Source organism: Nicotiana attenuata, unplaced genomic scaffold (genome assembly GCF_001879085.1).
Source record: "Nicotiana attenuata strain UT unplaced genomic scaffold, NIATTr2, whole genome shotgun sequence".
NCBI classification, from domain to species: domain Eukaryota; kingdom Viridiplantae; phylum Streptophyta; class Magnoliopsida; order Solanales; family Solanaceae; genus Nicotiana; species Nicotiana attenuata.
Window position 1 is genome coordinate 171,518 of NW_017671083.1, and position 16,763 is coordinate 188,280.

Here is a 16,763-nt window from a genome sequence, read left to right on the forward strand (position 1 = left end):
TGACCCATTTCTCCTTTTAACAAGAAGTTGGCCTATTTCTTTAAAATAGATTGAGTTGGTCCAACATTTTTTTGCATAATTTTGCCAACCATAAGGCTAGAAGATAATAATAGAGATCATATTTCTGTTATTAATTAATTAACACATTTTCTTTTTTATTAGTTGAAGCGCTAGGCAATTAGTAGGCACGCTTAAATCTTTTCATTCACGGATTCGCTTGCGTGGCATGATATTTAACATTCAATAATTTAATTCACTAATCTCTTACTATATCTATTGTTTTAGTTAAATTTCTAATCCTTTCACCATACTCGCGGATTCGCTCGCGTAGCGCGATAGTAACTTTTTAATAGCGATAGTAACCTTTTAGTAAATAATTATCTCAAAAGCACAAATACAGTAATTTTTTCTGAAAATAATAGCGTGCTAATAATCCTTTGTCATAACTGCGGATTCGCTTGCGTAGCGCTGTTACGACAAAATTAATAAAATTCGTTTTGGTCGCACATTCGCTTTGTTAGGACAATTTTATACTATTTATATCATATATTTTTAACAACTTTAATAATTAAAAGCGGATAGGTAAAACATGAAAATACATATAAATCACAGTTTGTCCAAAATTAATTCAAGCCAAGTTTAAGTCAATAAAGCGACCGTGCTAGAACCACGGGACTCGGGAAATGCCTTATACCTTCTCCCAGGTCAACAGAATTCCTTACCCGAACTTTATTTTCGCGGACCGATAAAAATAGAGTCAAATCTTCCTTTGACTAGGGATTCAAATAAATAGTGACTTGGAACACCGAAAAATCAATTCCAAGTGGCGTCTCTGAACAATAAAATAATCCCTACTCAAGTTTTGTCACTTTAATTGGAAAAACTCTTTAACCCATACACATATTCTTTTAGGAGGTACAAAAAGGGGTGTGACAGGGTTGTGCGGGTGTAGGTTTTAAATCATGTGAGGCGGGGCGGGTGCAGACGAATGCTAGGCGGGTGCGAGGGGTTTGAACATTCTTTTAAAAACTAAAAACGATTGCAGGGTGGTTGCGGGTTAAAAATCATGTGAGGTGGGTTCTTTAATTCCAGCAAATTTGTCATTGAGTATATAGAGTACCGTTGAAGATTTCTTCTTATACTTTTCTTTAAAATGAGATTTTGGATGTTTAATATTTTAAGGATGTGGTTATTGTATTAACTGAAAAAACCTGAATTTTCTTTTCCTCTTTTTTTTTTTTATTCATGTTTTTTTCCCTTTTTAGTTTTGAATAAAGTTGTTGCTGTAACTAAAAGAAAAATAAGAAAAAACAATAAAATCAATCCAGTAGCCAAATCTGGAAGTATGAATTTTTATTAAGATTACACAATAATATTTAATTAGCATAGCTAAGAAATCAGTTCGAGCAATAAATAGATGAGAAGATTTGGTAATTGACTTAAATTACCAAACTTCAGTAAATTAAAGTTGCACAGAACTAAAACTTTCAGATGAAACAGAGAGCTTATAGAAGAAAATGAATGATTTTTGTTAAGTGGGCCGGGTTGGGGCGGGTTTACGCGGGGCGGATTGGAGCGGGTTGAAAAAAGAAATAATGCTATGCGGTGCGGGACGGGGCAGGTTGAAATTTTGCGGGTTAAATCTAAACCCGCACTATCACTGCCCCGTCCCGCCCCACTGCCATCTCTAGGTACAGATGTCTTCATTTGGAGTCATGTTGGATTGTGCTTTCAAACAATTCAACGAAATAGTTTGAGAAAAGTCTTTTCCACAAAGATGAAGAAAATCAGACTAAAAATGTATACCTACTAAAGTGCCAGAACAAAAGAGTTTAATAGCCCGTTTGGACATAAGAAATTTTCCTTTTTTTTCAAAATAATTGTAATATTTTCGAAATCAGCGTTTATTCATAAAATGTTAATTATCACTTGAAGATACATTTTGAAAATTTTCTAAAATTTGAAAAACTCCAAAAAGCTGTTTTTCAAAATTTTCACTCAAATCACTCACAAAACTTCAAAAACAACCCAAAATCATATTCATGTCCAAACACAACTTAACTCTAAATTTCAAATACCATTTTCACTTGAAATTTTTTTGCCCTTGTAGACAATAAATTTGGTTCGAGAAAATAAAATCAAGACCGAAAAATATTGCAACAATCGTAGTATTTTATTTCGAATATTTGAGTGTACAATCTCTATGATTCCTCTGATTCTACTTTTCTAATATAAATTCAAGGGCCTTTGAGCTTGATCTTGAATTTGAATTTGATTTATCCGTCGCGAACACTTTGATTGTTGCCACGAATTTTATCACGAACAAGTAGCCTTGATCTTGAACGCCTTGTATTTGATTTGACTTCATCTTGATCTTGAATACTTGATCTGTTCTTCGTTCTTGAACTTGATTTCTTGAACTTGAACTTGAACTTGATTGCTTGAACTTGAACTTGATTGCTTGAAGCTTGAAACTTGTGGAGAAATTTGCAGTGTTTGATCCACGAGCTCTTTCTTGCTTCTTGTTATAACTTCTGGTCCCTTTTCTGGGTTATGAAGACCCCTATTTATAGTTGTGGAAGGAAGGAGTTGTGATAAGAACAAACTCTTTCCGACCAATCAAATTGAAGTGTGACATGGCCGCATTTGATTGGCCAGAACATGTCACTTGCACATGTGGCGCGTTTCATTGGCCTTTCAGTGTGACTGGGCATGCCTTGTCATTTTGACATGTGGCATGATCCTATTGGCTCTTCCGTTTGACTTGGCGCGTCACGTCATTTGACACGTGGCACCAAACTGGGCCTTTAGGAAGATGACATCTTGGGCTTAGTGAAGTGGGCTCATCACTTTAGCCCAATCAAATGGGCTAGCCCAATGGATTAAGACTTATTTATTTAATCCCTATATATTGGACTTATATAATTAATTCAATTATATTAGCCCATATCTTTATTTGGACCAATATATCTTGAATTTAAAATATAGTCCAAATTATTTTATAAATTTAATTTCAATAAAATTAGGGTGATTTTTAAAAATAGCCAGATTTACAATTGGTCGTTCAAAAATAGCCCAATTTCAAAAGTAATCGAAATTTAGCCACTTTTTATGTAAAGATAAATCTGAGCGAAAACACTGTTCAAAACCCGGAAAATACTCCAGTATATTATGCTGGAGTTCCAGCATAGTATACTTGAACTCCAGCATATTATACTGGAGTTCCAGGATAGTATGCTGGAACTCCAGCATAATATGATGGAGTTCCAGCATAAATACACTAGAACTCCAGCATAATATACTGGAGTTCCAGCAAGTATAATGGTCCAGTATAATATACTGGAGTTTGGAGCACCAGTGCTCCAGTCTCCAGTATATTATACTGGAGCCAGCAAAGTATACCGGTCCAGCATAATATGCTGGAGTTCATACACAAGTGCACCGAACTCCAGTATATTATGCTGGACCGGTCTCTATTGCAGCAAAACGGTGACTATTTTTCATTGACTTGCTAAACGCTGACTATTTTTGATTGACTAGTCCGAAAATTGGCTATACCGTGAAATTTTAACTTTAATATGCCTACAGCCCTATTTTGAAATTTTACAATTCGTATGTCCAAACGCCCACTAAGTTCCATTTTATGTGAAACACAGATATGATGGAAATCAGTTGTTTGAAGTTGTTGTTTAGGAAAATCAATTTACTATAATAATATTTCACATGTATAAACTCAAAAAGTTTCATTTCCAGTTTATTATTTTTCCAAAATACGTGCTGATACTAACGATTTGTAATATTATATTCATTACTGAAAATAGAACAAAGGAATAGATTAATAGAATAGTCTGCAATTATGTAGAGTTGCAATTATTAACTCCAAAGAAGCATCATGTTTGTTGACATTTCCCTCCAATTATTTAATTCCAAAAAGGAAAAAACATCATACATTTGTTGACAGTTGCGTTATTAACATTATGCACAATGATTTTCAGGTATTGCTGGTTGGTCTGGGTGCAGATTAATTAATAGTTTTTATATCGTTTGATAAAGAAGAATAAAGGACAAGTAGCAAACTTGAAACTCCAGACTACAAAAACTATCTCATCTAAAGCATAGCTCGGTTCGGTTCGATTGTGAATATTATCGGTTCGTCATATTAGTTATCGATTTATAAATATACTAAACATATAACCAAATTGATAAGATATCGATTATCGTATATCGGTTAGTGGGTTATAGATCTTTAGCGGTTCGGTTATCGGTTTATCCGATAAGAATAAAAACTATCCAAAAATTTTATATTTTTATTGTAGAAATCGTGATCATACTGTTAAGAGAAAGGAACTAAATTTTTGCTCTTAAGAATAAAGGGATTAAATTTCAACTTAAAACTTTCTTTGCATTTGAAAATCCCAATGAATAATCTCAATTTTCAAAGTAATAAGTCAGTAGAAGTAAAGGATAAGACATTAAGCAATCTAATCTTACTATTCCATTGCGAGCAGGCATAATTTAGAGGAAAATAATAAAATCATAATCTTGTAAATACTAAAAAATCAGTGCAACAAAACAAATAAATACAAAAACTAAACATCTTAACAATTAATTCTTTAAAGCTTAAAACTAAAAATCTTAACTGAAGAATTGAAATGAAAAATTCAAAAAAGTTTAAAACGTACTCTAAGAATTAAGATCTGAAGATGAAGCCTAACTACCAAGAGAATTGAGAGAATGAAGCCATAAGGTGGCTTTATATACTTAGTGGATAGAATTATAATTTTGTTAAACCTTATTAAGCTATCGGTTAAACTGTTAATGAAATTGGACAAATCGAGACCCGAACCGATAACCCGATAGTCAAATAACATTAAATCGTTATCGAACTATTTACCTAATAACCCGATATCGATAACCTAAGAGTATTTTATCGGTTCAGACTTTCGATTATACCCGATATATATACCTAGCCCTAATGGTGGCAGGCTATCTCAAAAGTGCAACATGTGGACTCTTTTTTCTTTTCTTTTTTTTTTACAAAAAAAGAAAAAAATATTCCAAGTAGTTGTTTCAAATAGACATTAATAATTATATTTCCCTGATAAAATAATTTACACCGATAGGGGATACAAAACCTTAAAAGAAATACATAAATATATTGTAAGCGGAGTGAAATTGGCTAATCTTTAAATATATTGTAAACTATGAAATATCTTAAACAACATACTTAAATTTGATTATCTGGTAGTATCATTTTCACTTATTTATAATATATTGTCTCGGTGTCCTGCCACTGCCAAGTCTTTAATGCATTTCAAGTGTGTTTCCGGATTTTATAACTTTCTTTCTTGTGTTAGATCCCTATTTTGCTGTCATGATCACAAGACCAAATTATTCCTATGCACAAAGGAAGAAAGAAACTTTTACACCATAAACGCCTGAAGTTGAGACAGGCCAAAGCCTCCATCCTTCTCCTTCGTGTTGAGAAATTACGCGGCGTTAGGTGTCGCTATTTCTAGTAAGAGGCCTACAACGGTCAAAAAATATTTTGTGGAGCCAAGGGAATTTGAACCCAAAACCTCTTAAACCAATTTTGAAGCTATCAAGCACTAGAATACTAAGTTGTTTTGTTATAAGTAGTGTCACTTTAATTACTTTTATCTTGTACTTCTGTTTTACTTATTATTTTTGTATATATAAATAGTAAAAACTTTCGACAAAGCGGTGTCCCGTGACACCGCTTGATGCTATATAAATCCGCCCCTGGTTAGGTGGATTAAAATATGAATATGTTAAAGGTTTGTTGTGCTTATGGAGTTATCGTAGTGCTGTTATTTTCAATCCCAGTACAAGAGAAGCGACATTTCTTCCTTGTCTAAATGTTGCTTAAGATTACAGTACTTACGATTATTACTATTCATTGGGTTTCGACCCAGATAAAAGCAAGGGCGGCGTCAAAGTCTGGGATGCGAGTTCGGCCGAATCCAATAGCTTTTAATGAAATCTTATATTAAATACTAATTAATAGTAGCTGAATCTTCCTAATTGTTCGAGCTAAAATTGAGGAACAGAATATTCTAAAAAGATTTGGCGTAAATCAGATCAAATCATATTCTTCCAGATATTCTTATTAGGCGCGCTACAATTATGGAAGTAAATATTCTTCCAGATATTTTCCACCATTGATAGCCATTAAAAAACTTTGAAGCTTTGAATTCAAATTTGGGTTTTCAAAAATCATTATTTGTTTGGATGGGTGTTGTTGAAAATAATCGGGAATATGATTTGGAGTTTATATCTCAATTTTGAGTGATTTTGGTGAAGATTAGACTTGGTTTTGACTGAAATTTAGATTGAAACTCGAAGAAGAAGAAGAAGACGACATATTGCAGAAATTGTAGATAAATTTTAGATAAATTGTAGATTATTTGTATTCTGATTGTAGATGCTTTATTTTCTGTTTTCACAAATAAAAAACGGCTAAAACTTCTACAAATCTTCTGAAAAAACGTAATTATATCAAAAATCACAATTATGCTACAATTGGATGGGAATTGGGATATAAAATTCAATGTACCCAATTTGTAGATATTTTGTAGATAAATTGTAGATTATTTGTATTCTAATTGTAGGTGCTTTATTTTCTGTTTTCACAAATCAAAAACGACTAAAACTTCTACAAATCTTCTGCAAAAAGCAATTATGTCGAAAATGCCAATTGTGCTACAATTAAAATGGGAATTGGGATATTAAAATTCAATGTATGCAGTTTGTAGATATTTTGTAGATAAATTGTAGATTATTTGTGTTCTGATTGTAGATGCATTGTTTTCTATTTTCACAAATCCAAACGACTAAAACTTCTACAAAATCTTCTGCAAAAAATAGTCTACAATTTATCTACAATTTCTGCAATATGTCTTCTTCTTCTTCGAGTTTCAATCTGAATTTCAATCAAAACCAAGTCTAATCTTCACCAAAACCCCTCAAAATTGAGATATAAAATCCAAAATATATTCCCAATTATTTTCAACAACACCCAATCAAAACAAATAATGATTTTTGAAAACCCAAATTTGAATTCAAAGCTTCAAAGCTTTTTAATGGCTGTCAATGGTGGAATTGCTGCTCTCTTGTCTCTTTGAAGGTTTGTTCTTCTTCATTGAGAAAATTTGAAGCTGAAGGCAAATGTGTGTATGAACTCTGAAGATTTGACTTCAATTTTGATGAACTTTGTTGTTCTTCATTGATGAACTTCAACTGGAGTAAAATGGGGAACCAACTTTGTTGAAGGGTTTCTTCAATTTTCTGTGAATTTAGAGGGAGAATTTGGTTTCAGAAGATGGAAAATGGTAAAAAGAACGTGGGTATGAGTAAAACGTGGGTGGGACTGAGGGGTTAGGAGAGAGAAACGTGCGGATTCCTTTAATTAAGGAGTAAAAAATGTATAATTAATTATACCTTTAATTAATTATGGTATAGAATTGGTAATTTGGTATACTAAGTAATTAAGTCAAACCTTAAGGGTAATAAGGTTTCCTATGTGGTATAGAAATGTAAAAATCTCATTTATTAACTGATATGTGAGCCATCGGCTCATGTGATAGGTTCATCAAGGTAGCTTGTTGCATGGGCCTTCGTGCGTCCCCGGTCTTGCACTATTGTGTGGGCCTGATGCACCCCGGTCTCGCGCTTGTTGTATTACTAGGAGATCATAGTAATAAACTCAGGGGTAAAGCCAAACCGAATTTTATCATATGATTTGAAGAAAAAGAGGTGGAGAGCAACTGAAATCTTGGGGCTTGAAAATGATAAGCTTATTGCTATCCATAGTTATGAGGATAGTGTCTACACATTAGGACTTTATAGGTGACGAAATAGACATCTCTTATTGGTATAGTCAGGGGCGGTCCTAAGGCTTTGCCGATGAGGCCGTTGCTTTAGGCCCAAAAATTCGAAAGCCCCAAATTTATTTTAAACATTTTTTATTATTATCATTATATAATTTATCTAAATAATTTTAATAAATATAAGTATAACAATATGTTTTCTTGTCATTTAGTTGAGGTTATTTTATACCAATAAATTCATAAATTATGATAATTTTCTTCGCTCTTTAATTAGCATATTTGTTTCACTCTGAAATATTAGTTTTATCCTTCTTATATAGGAATTAAGTTATATACATCGACATCAAAATGAATTTCTTTTAGAGTCTGTTAGGACCGGAAAAACCAGGTTCATGTGGAAGCTCACAAAGCAAACTTTGAACGACGATAAATCATACAATAAAAGAGAAATATACCAAAAGAGACACAAACATTTAACGTGGTTCGGTCAACTGACCTACGTCCACTAATAAAAATGAGCAATCCACTATATAAAAGAGAGTACAAAATATCGAGAAAACAACCCCACGAATAGGCAAACACAAGTGACACTAACACTTGTCCCGAAAAAATCTCCCCCTAAATAAGACTCTCAAGCCCCATATGGCTACATTGTGGATGCTACTGAATGAGAAAGACAGATCCTCAATTTATAGAACTCCAAACATTTTCCTACAAGAAAAGGGACTAGCCTAATATGGAAGAATTATATTTTGCTTCAAGGAAAATAAAAACCCAATTATGGCAAATATGTTATCATTTCCTTCATGAAATAGAAAAAACCAATTATGGTAAGAAAATCTGGACAAACGCCTAACAATTCTCCCCCTTGGCTTGAATTTTCTAACAAAATAAACTTGATCTACCTTCTTCAGATAGCCTTCAATAGGTCGCATCTCCAAATCTCCACTATAAAGTTTATCTCAACGTGGGTAGCATACTGGTCAAATTTCTCAAACAAAAATCACGATCATCGTCAAATATGTTGCGGCTAGAACTGAACCCGCAAAGATAAACCCGTCTTGAACCTCGCTCTGATACCACTTGTTACGTCGAGGAAGAGGCAAACCCGAAAATAAAGAAGATAAAGAACACCAAATTTTAACGTGGAAAACCCTTCATAGCGAAGGTAAAAACCACGTGATCACAAAGACTCAAAAATCTCTACTATAACAATAAAAGGGTTACAAAAGTTCTCCAAATTGGCTACACAAAAAGTATCAAACACGGAGCAACAATAGCAACAAGAGCAACAACTAATCAATTGAAGAAAGAGGAGAATCCACAAACATGAAGCTGCTATTTGAGGCTCGAAATCAGATGCTACGGGCCTCCAAATCTTATCTCCACCGTTAAAATCAGACACCGAGATATTATGAATAACCAGCCAAAATTTCAGCCCGATCCAACGGTTAACGAATCAGAAAATGTGATTTGAAGTTGGCTGGTCGGAATAAAAATCTGCAGCAAAGCAAATACTTTTCTTCTCTCTTCTCTCTTGATGAAAGCTCTCTCAAAAACCACTCTTATGTGCTTAAGTATTTCAAAGACTTGTATCAATAAGCATAGAACAATTCTCCAAGGTTGTCCTATTTATAGATCATGAGTGGTACTTTCTCTTAAAGTTAAAACCCACTCAAAATAGGAATAAACACCGAATCCAATTCCGAATAGGAATGGAAATCAAAAGAGAATAGGATTAGGCCATTGGGCCTTTGGCTGGACAACATTGGCATGTACCCAACAAACTCCCCCTCCAGCCAAGGGGCCAAATGTGTCTTCAAGTAGAGAACCATTGACATGCTTCATGCCTGCCAATTTTTCTGCAAAAATCATGTTTATCTGCAACCACCGCCTTTGTCAGCATATGCGAAGGATTTTCATCAGTGTGTATCTTCTCAACCTCAAATAATTTCTCTTCCACGGTCATTCTTATCCAATGATACTTTCTGTTTATATGTTTGTCTTAGAATGAAAAGTGGAGTGCTTGGTGAGACAGATAACACTCTGATTATCACAAAATAAGATGTACCTTGGCTACTCAAAGCCAAGATCATTAATAAACTCCTTCATCCATAAGAGTTCTTTGGCACCTTATGTGACAGCAATATATTCTGCTTCTGTGGTGGATAGAGCTATGCACTTCTGTAGTCTAGATTGCCAAGAAACAGCTCCCCCTGCAAAAGTGACCAAATATCCAGAAGTAGATCTTGAATTATCAAGATATCCTCCTAAATTAGAGTCTGTGTAATTAACAAGTTCAGGCTTGCCATTGTCAAAGCACAACTTCAAATCTGCAGTACCTTTCAAATACCTTAATATCCATTTTACTGCATCCCAATATTTTTTTCCAGGATTAGAAAGGAATCTACTAACAGTACCAACGGCATGTGCAATATCTGGTCTAGTGCAAACCATAGCATACATCAAGCTACCAACAGGAGAAAAGTAAGGAATACGAGACATCTCCTTTTTCTCTTCATCAGTAGATGGACTCTAACTAATACTCAATTTGAAGTGTTTAGCAAGAGGAGTACTAACCACTTTTGCATCTGTCATATTGAACCTCTTGAGTACCTTCTCAATGTATTTCTATTGAGACAGAAATAACTCCTTTCTATCTCTGTGTCGGTGGATTTGAATGCCCAAGATTTTCTTTGCTGGCCCCAAGTCCTTCATTGCAAACGATTTGCTCAACTGCTTCTTAAGAACTGCAATTCTGGATTTATTCTTGCCAACAATAAGCATGTCATCCACATAAAGAAATAAAATAATAAAATCATTATCAGAGAACTTCTAGAAGAATACATAGTGGTCTGAAGAAGTTTTCTTGTACCCTCGTTCTTTTATGACAGATTCAAACTTCAAATACCATTGCCTTGGAGCTTGCTTCAATCAATACAGGCTCTTTTTCAATTTGCAGACGTAATTTTCTTTTTCCCAAGTTATAAAATCCTCAGGTTGCTCCATATAAATCTCCTCATCTAAATCACCATGAAGAAAAGTAGTTTTGACATCCATCTTCTCAACCTCTAAATCTAGACTTGCAGCTAAGCCTAGAACCAGACGAATAGAAGACATTTTCACAAAAGGGGAGAAAATTTCATCAAAGTCAACTCCCTTCTTATGGACAAAACCTTTAACAACTAACCTCGCCTTGTATCTAGGCGCAGAGGTATTTATCTTGCTTTATTCTGAATATCCATTTGTTAGATAAAGCTCTCTTACCTTTTGGCAATTTCACTAACTCATATGTGCCATTCTCATGGAGTGACTTCATCTCATCTTCCATGGCTTCAATCCACTGATATTTATGAGTATTTGGTATGGCTTCATCATAATTCTCATGTTATCCCATGTCAGTCAAAAGTACATACTCATCAGGAGGATAACGCATAGACTTCTGCTTCTCCCTTGTAGATCTTCTAAGAGAGGTTTCAGGAGCATTCGAAGTAGTTACCTGAGCAGGAATTTGTTGCTGATCAGCCACAACTTCATCAACTGAAGAATCCATAACATCTATACCATGATGGTCATTTTGATCTTGATCACTATCTCCATCATTGTCTTGGATTCCTTCATGTGCAATAGGTGCCTTAGCAATAGAAACTAGATCACTATCAACTAAGCTCGCATTACTCTGAGAATCTATCTTCTCAGCTTTGTCAATATCTTCAATAGTCTGGTCTTCAAAGAATATTGCATCATGACTTTTAATAAGTTTATTGTCAACTGGATCGTAAAAATCATACCCAAACTCATCTTGACCATAACCGATAAAGATGCACTACTTAGTTTTGACGTCCAGTTTTGATCTCTCATATTTAGGAATATGCACACAAGCTTTACACCCAAAAACTCCCAAGTGATCATAAGAAACATCTTTGGCAAACCAAACTCCGTTTGGGACATCACCATCCAAAGCAACAACAGGAGACAAATTGATAACATAGGCAACAGTTTTAAGTGCTTCCGCCCAAAATGTGTATGGAAGTTTAGCTTTTGAAAGCAAGCATCTAACTCTCTCAACTAGAGTTCCATTCATCCACTCTGCCAAACCATTCAACTAAGGTGTCTTGGGTGGAGTTTTCTGATGACGAATTCCTTTTTCCTTGCAATAGTTATCAAAGGGACCACAATATTCACCACCATTGGCAGTGGAATACATTTCAATTTCTTCCTCGTCTGTCTCTCAGCTAAGGCCTGAAATTCCTTAAACACGCTAAGTGTTTGATCTTTAGATTTCAAAGGATACACCTAGAGCTTACGAGAATGATCATCAATGAATGTCACAAAGTAAAGTACACCACCTTTTGACTTTACTTTAAAAGGACCACATAAATTAGAGTGTACTAGCTCCAATAAATCGGGCTTTCTTGAGGGAGGATGGCTATGAAAGGAAACCCTTTTTTGTTTGCCAACTAAACAATGGATACACATTTTCAACTTGCTTGTTTTACTCCAGAAAGCAAACTTTTCTTACCCAAACACGTAATCTCCCTCTCGCTCATATGACTCAATCTTCTATGCCACAATTCTGATAAAGTGTCACTTTCCACCAGATTTATGGAGTCATTAAGAATAAGCCCTATGTCACATATAATTGACCAGACTTGACTCCTCGAGTCACTACTAATGAGCCCTTGGTGAGCTTTCATTGGCCATTAAAGAGGGCATTATAGTAACCTTTATCGTCTAATCTTCCTGCGGAGATCAAATTGAAAGGGAAGTCTGGAGCATGCTTGACATCTTGAAGAACTAAAGTTGAACTATTATTAGTTTTCAAACAAACTGTGCCAACACCTTAACTTCACTGGCATTGCCCATCTTTAACACTCCAGAATCAACATGAGTATAAGATGAAAAAAAGTCTTTTCTTGGTGTGACATGTGAGGCAGCTCCAGAACCTACTATCCAGCTTGTCTCATGGGATACCAAATTGGTGATGTTTTCATCATAAGCAAAAAGAAGGTCATCTCGAACAATAGCATCAACATTGTTCTCGTTTTGTTCAACCTTCTTTCCTTCTCTAATGTCTTGCAACAACTTGCGGCAAAACCTTTTGATATGTCCTTTCTTGCCACAGTGGTTACATGTAATATTATGGTATTTGGACCTTGACTTACTTCTACTTTTACCTCGATTCCACGAGCCTCTTGTTCTATCTCTCCCCCGGTCTTCTGTAACCGAGATATCTGCTTGCAAGGACGAACGTTGAGATTTTCTTCTTACTTCCTCGTTCAACACACCACTCTTGGAATATTCCATGGTCACCTTACCTCCAGGATCTAAATTCGTCAAAGAAACACGAAGATTTTCCCAAGAGTCAAGCACAGTATAAAGAAGCCATAGTCCTTGTATCTCATCATCAAAATTAACTCCTATTCTAGACAGCTAATCAAGGATGCCCTAAAAATCATTTATGTGATCAAGGATAGGGCTGCATTCCTTGTATTTAAAGTCCATCAATTGCTTTAGCAGGAACAACTTGTTGTTCCCGGTTTTTAAAGCACAAAGAGTCTCTAGCTTTTGCCACTATGATCTTGCATGTGTCTCGTTCACAATATGATTGCGAACATTATCTTCAACCCATTGTCGTATATATCCACATACTTGTTGGTGCTCGAAATCCCAATCTTCATCATATATACTCTTTTTTCGGTCCTAATAAGTGGTATCAGAATTGTTAGGTGTTTGTCCAGATTTTCTTACCATAATTGGTTTTCCTATTTCATGAAGGAAATGACAACATATTTACCATAATTAGGTTTTTATTTTCCTAGATGAAAAATATAATTCTTTCATATTTGGCTAGTCCCATTTCTTGTAGGAAAAGGTTTGGAGTTCAATAAAATGAGGATCGCCCTTCTCATTCAGTAGCATCTACAATGTAGCCATATGGGGCTTGAGAGTCTTGTTTAGGGGGAGAACTTTTCGGGACAAGTATTAGTGTGTCGCTTGTGTTTGCCTCTTCGTGAGGTTGTTCTCTGGATATTTTGTACTCTCTTTGATATAGTGGATTGCTCATCTACATTTGTGGACGTAGGTCAGTTGACTGAACCACGCTAAATATTTGTGTCACTTTTGGTATATTTCTCTTTTATTGTGTGATTTATCGTTGTTCAAGGTTTGCTTTGTGAGCTTTCACGTGAACCTGGTTTTCCCGGTCCTAACAAGTGGTACAGAATTGTTAGGTATTTGTCCAGATTTTCTTACCATAATTGGTTTTCCTATTTCATGAAGGAAATGACAACATATTTGCCATAATTGGGTTTTTATTGTCCTAGAAGAAATATAATTCTTCTATATTTGGCTAGTCCCTTTTCTTGTAAGAAAAGGTTTGAAGTTCTATAAATTGTGGATTTGTCCTTCTCATTCAGTAGCATCCACAATGTAACCATATAGGGTTTGAGAGTCGTGTTTAAGGGAAGAACTTTACGGGACAAGTGTTAGTGTGTCACTTGTGTTTGCCTCTTCGTGAGGTTGTTCTCTCGATATTTTGTACTCTTTTATATAATGGATTGTTCATATCCGTTGTGGATGTAGGTCAGTAGACCGAACCACGTTATATGTTTGTGTCTCTTTTGGTATATTTCTCTCTGTTGTCTAATTCCTCGTCGCTCAAGTCTTGCTTTGCTAGCTTCCGCATGACACCTGATTTTTCAGTCCTAACACAATCTTGTATGAAACTGTCATGCACCTGTTTCTTTTTGGTGTAGTTCAACATATTATACTAGTTTATAATTTAATTTAAATATTCACCAATGAGTGCTACTTAATAGAATAAACTATAATTATCCTTTAAATTGATTAGAAGGTGTAAATAATTTCGACACTATCAATGTTCAAAACTTAAACTAATACGTTATGTACGTTCCTTTCTTCTTTTTGTTCGTGATGATAGCCAAATCAAAAGTTTCATTTTGAGTCGGACCTCAGCATCTAATAATTCACCACTTTATTCTTTGTGCTCTTCTTTTCTATATTTTTTTTTTTTTGAAATTCACTATTTTTGTCTTAAATTATTATTTTGTTGTTTAGAAAGCAAACCTTTTGTTAGTGTACAAATTTATAAACTAAATAAATTTAAGGGTCCTTCAATATGATTTCGCCTTAGGCCACGAGATTCATTGAGCCACCTCTGGATATAGTTATCTTCGGGACTCTTTTCCTATTATTAGTTTAGTTGAATACCTCGTTATGTTGTCAAGGCTTGATGAAATGATTAATATTGAGCATTCAAAACGTAAGAAAATTAGGTTGGGGATCTTGTTCTGCGTTTCCAGCTGGTAACCCTTTCATTGCAATTTCTTTTCCTGACAACTTTTACTTATATATTGGAGTATAATTTTTTGATTGTTCAGAATATGTTTTTATTCTTGATTATGCAATTAAATCACAAGCTAGACTAAGCTGTCACTTATGATAGATTGTCATTAATTGGAAATGCGCAGAAGAAGAGTAAAAAAAAAATGAAGGGGCTTAGACATCATGGCCATGTGATCAGCTCCTGAGATCTCTTCCACTTCGTCTGGTGGATTCTTTTCAATCATGTACTGCTTGAGTTCCTTCTTTTCAATTTTATGCTGAGCAGCCACGATTAACACTCGTCTAACACATTCCTTCGACATTTCATTAGGTCAAGGATCAGGGGCGGAGCTAGCATATATAGGGTTTGCCGGTTCGGCCGAACCAATAATTTTTATCTAAATTCTGTATTTGTCTTAAATAATTCATTGAATATATATAATTATTAATTTAAAACCCAATAACATAAGCAAACTAGAATCCCAAACCCACAACTTTCAAATACTATAAGGTGGGGTTGCAGAAGTTTGTCTACGCATGATATATACACATTAACCTTAATTAAGAATGTCAGATGTAATGAAACTGATTGATATGTCTTTTGCTCCAATTCTTCTCTCTCTCATGGTATTTCAGTAATTTCACTATTGAAAAGATAGGTGGGTTACGGAAGTTTTTCCACACATGATATATACACTTTAATTAGTTATCCCAACCATCAAAAAGGAAAAAGTGGATCCTTGCATTAGCCTTCAAGAAATTTGCTTTTTGGATTTTGTTATTTTGGGCCAAAGTTGCTTTATGCTTTGTATTGTAGTCTCAGAAGGTGAACGCTTCCTGCTTGCTATTGCATTTTCCAGATATTTATTTCAAATGTCACTAAATAAATGTCTCATCCTCACTTTCTTGTAGTGTTTTGAGCATTTCTAATCTTCTTGGGGTTGTTTTGATGTTGAGCCTTCTTATAGTCGTAGAGGTTATTTAAGATTAAATACTTCTCTTTTAAAAGGCAGAATTGAGATTCCCCTGGGGCTCGCCCCGGAGCGGAGCACTCGTAAAACGCCCCTGGGCTTATGTGTTGGGCTTAGTTCCGTGAGACTTAAACCTCGGCCATCAGGGCTTACGCCCCGGACACACCCAACGCCCAACGTACTAGGCTCGCCTAAAGAACTTTATGCAATTATATGTAACTAACCTTGTAAATCCTCAAATTTTCTTAATAAATCGTTGACTATTCAAAATTACTTTTTTCTTAATCATAAATCATTAAGTTGAGAGTATTTTATATCATAATTAAAGTAAAAATTATTGCACCTTATCCACTAAGACTGTTATGATAGTTAATTTTAAATAAATCTTTCATTTAAAAAGTATTTATTTATTAACTTTTGTTATGTCTTTACTATATAATAATCCATAATTTTTTTATAATTATTTTTCCAAATATTATTTTCTTCACATTTACGAGATACAATACTTATTAATTTAATATCTCAGTATTAGCTAGTAACTATTTACAAATAATTAGTTATCATGGTATTGTATGGTGAATTATATGTCACTTTA

At 34.6% G+C, this 16,763-nt stretch overlaps 1 long non-coding RNA gene across 1 annotated transcript; it reads left to right on the top strand.

Annotated features, from left to right (window-relative positions):
• Positions 1-15,023: 15,023 nt before the first annotated feature.
• LOC109205793 lies at positions 15,024-15,781 on the top strand. The gene is made up of 3 exons (XR_002064729.1): positions 15,024-15,178; positions 15,344-15,442; positions 15,529-15,781. It is a non-coding gene; the product is annotated as an uncharacterized LOC109205793 (long non-coding RNA).
• The last annotated feature ends 982 nt before the right edge of the window (positions 15,782-16,763 follow it).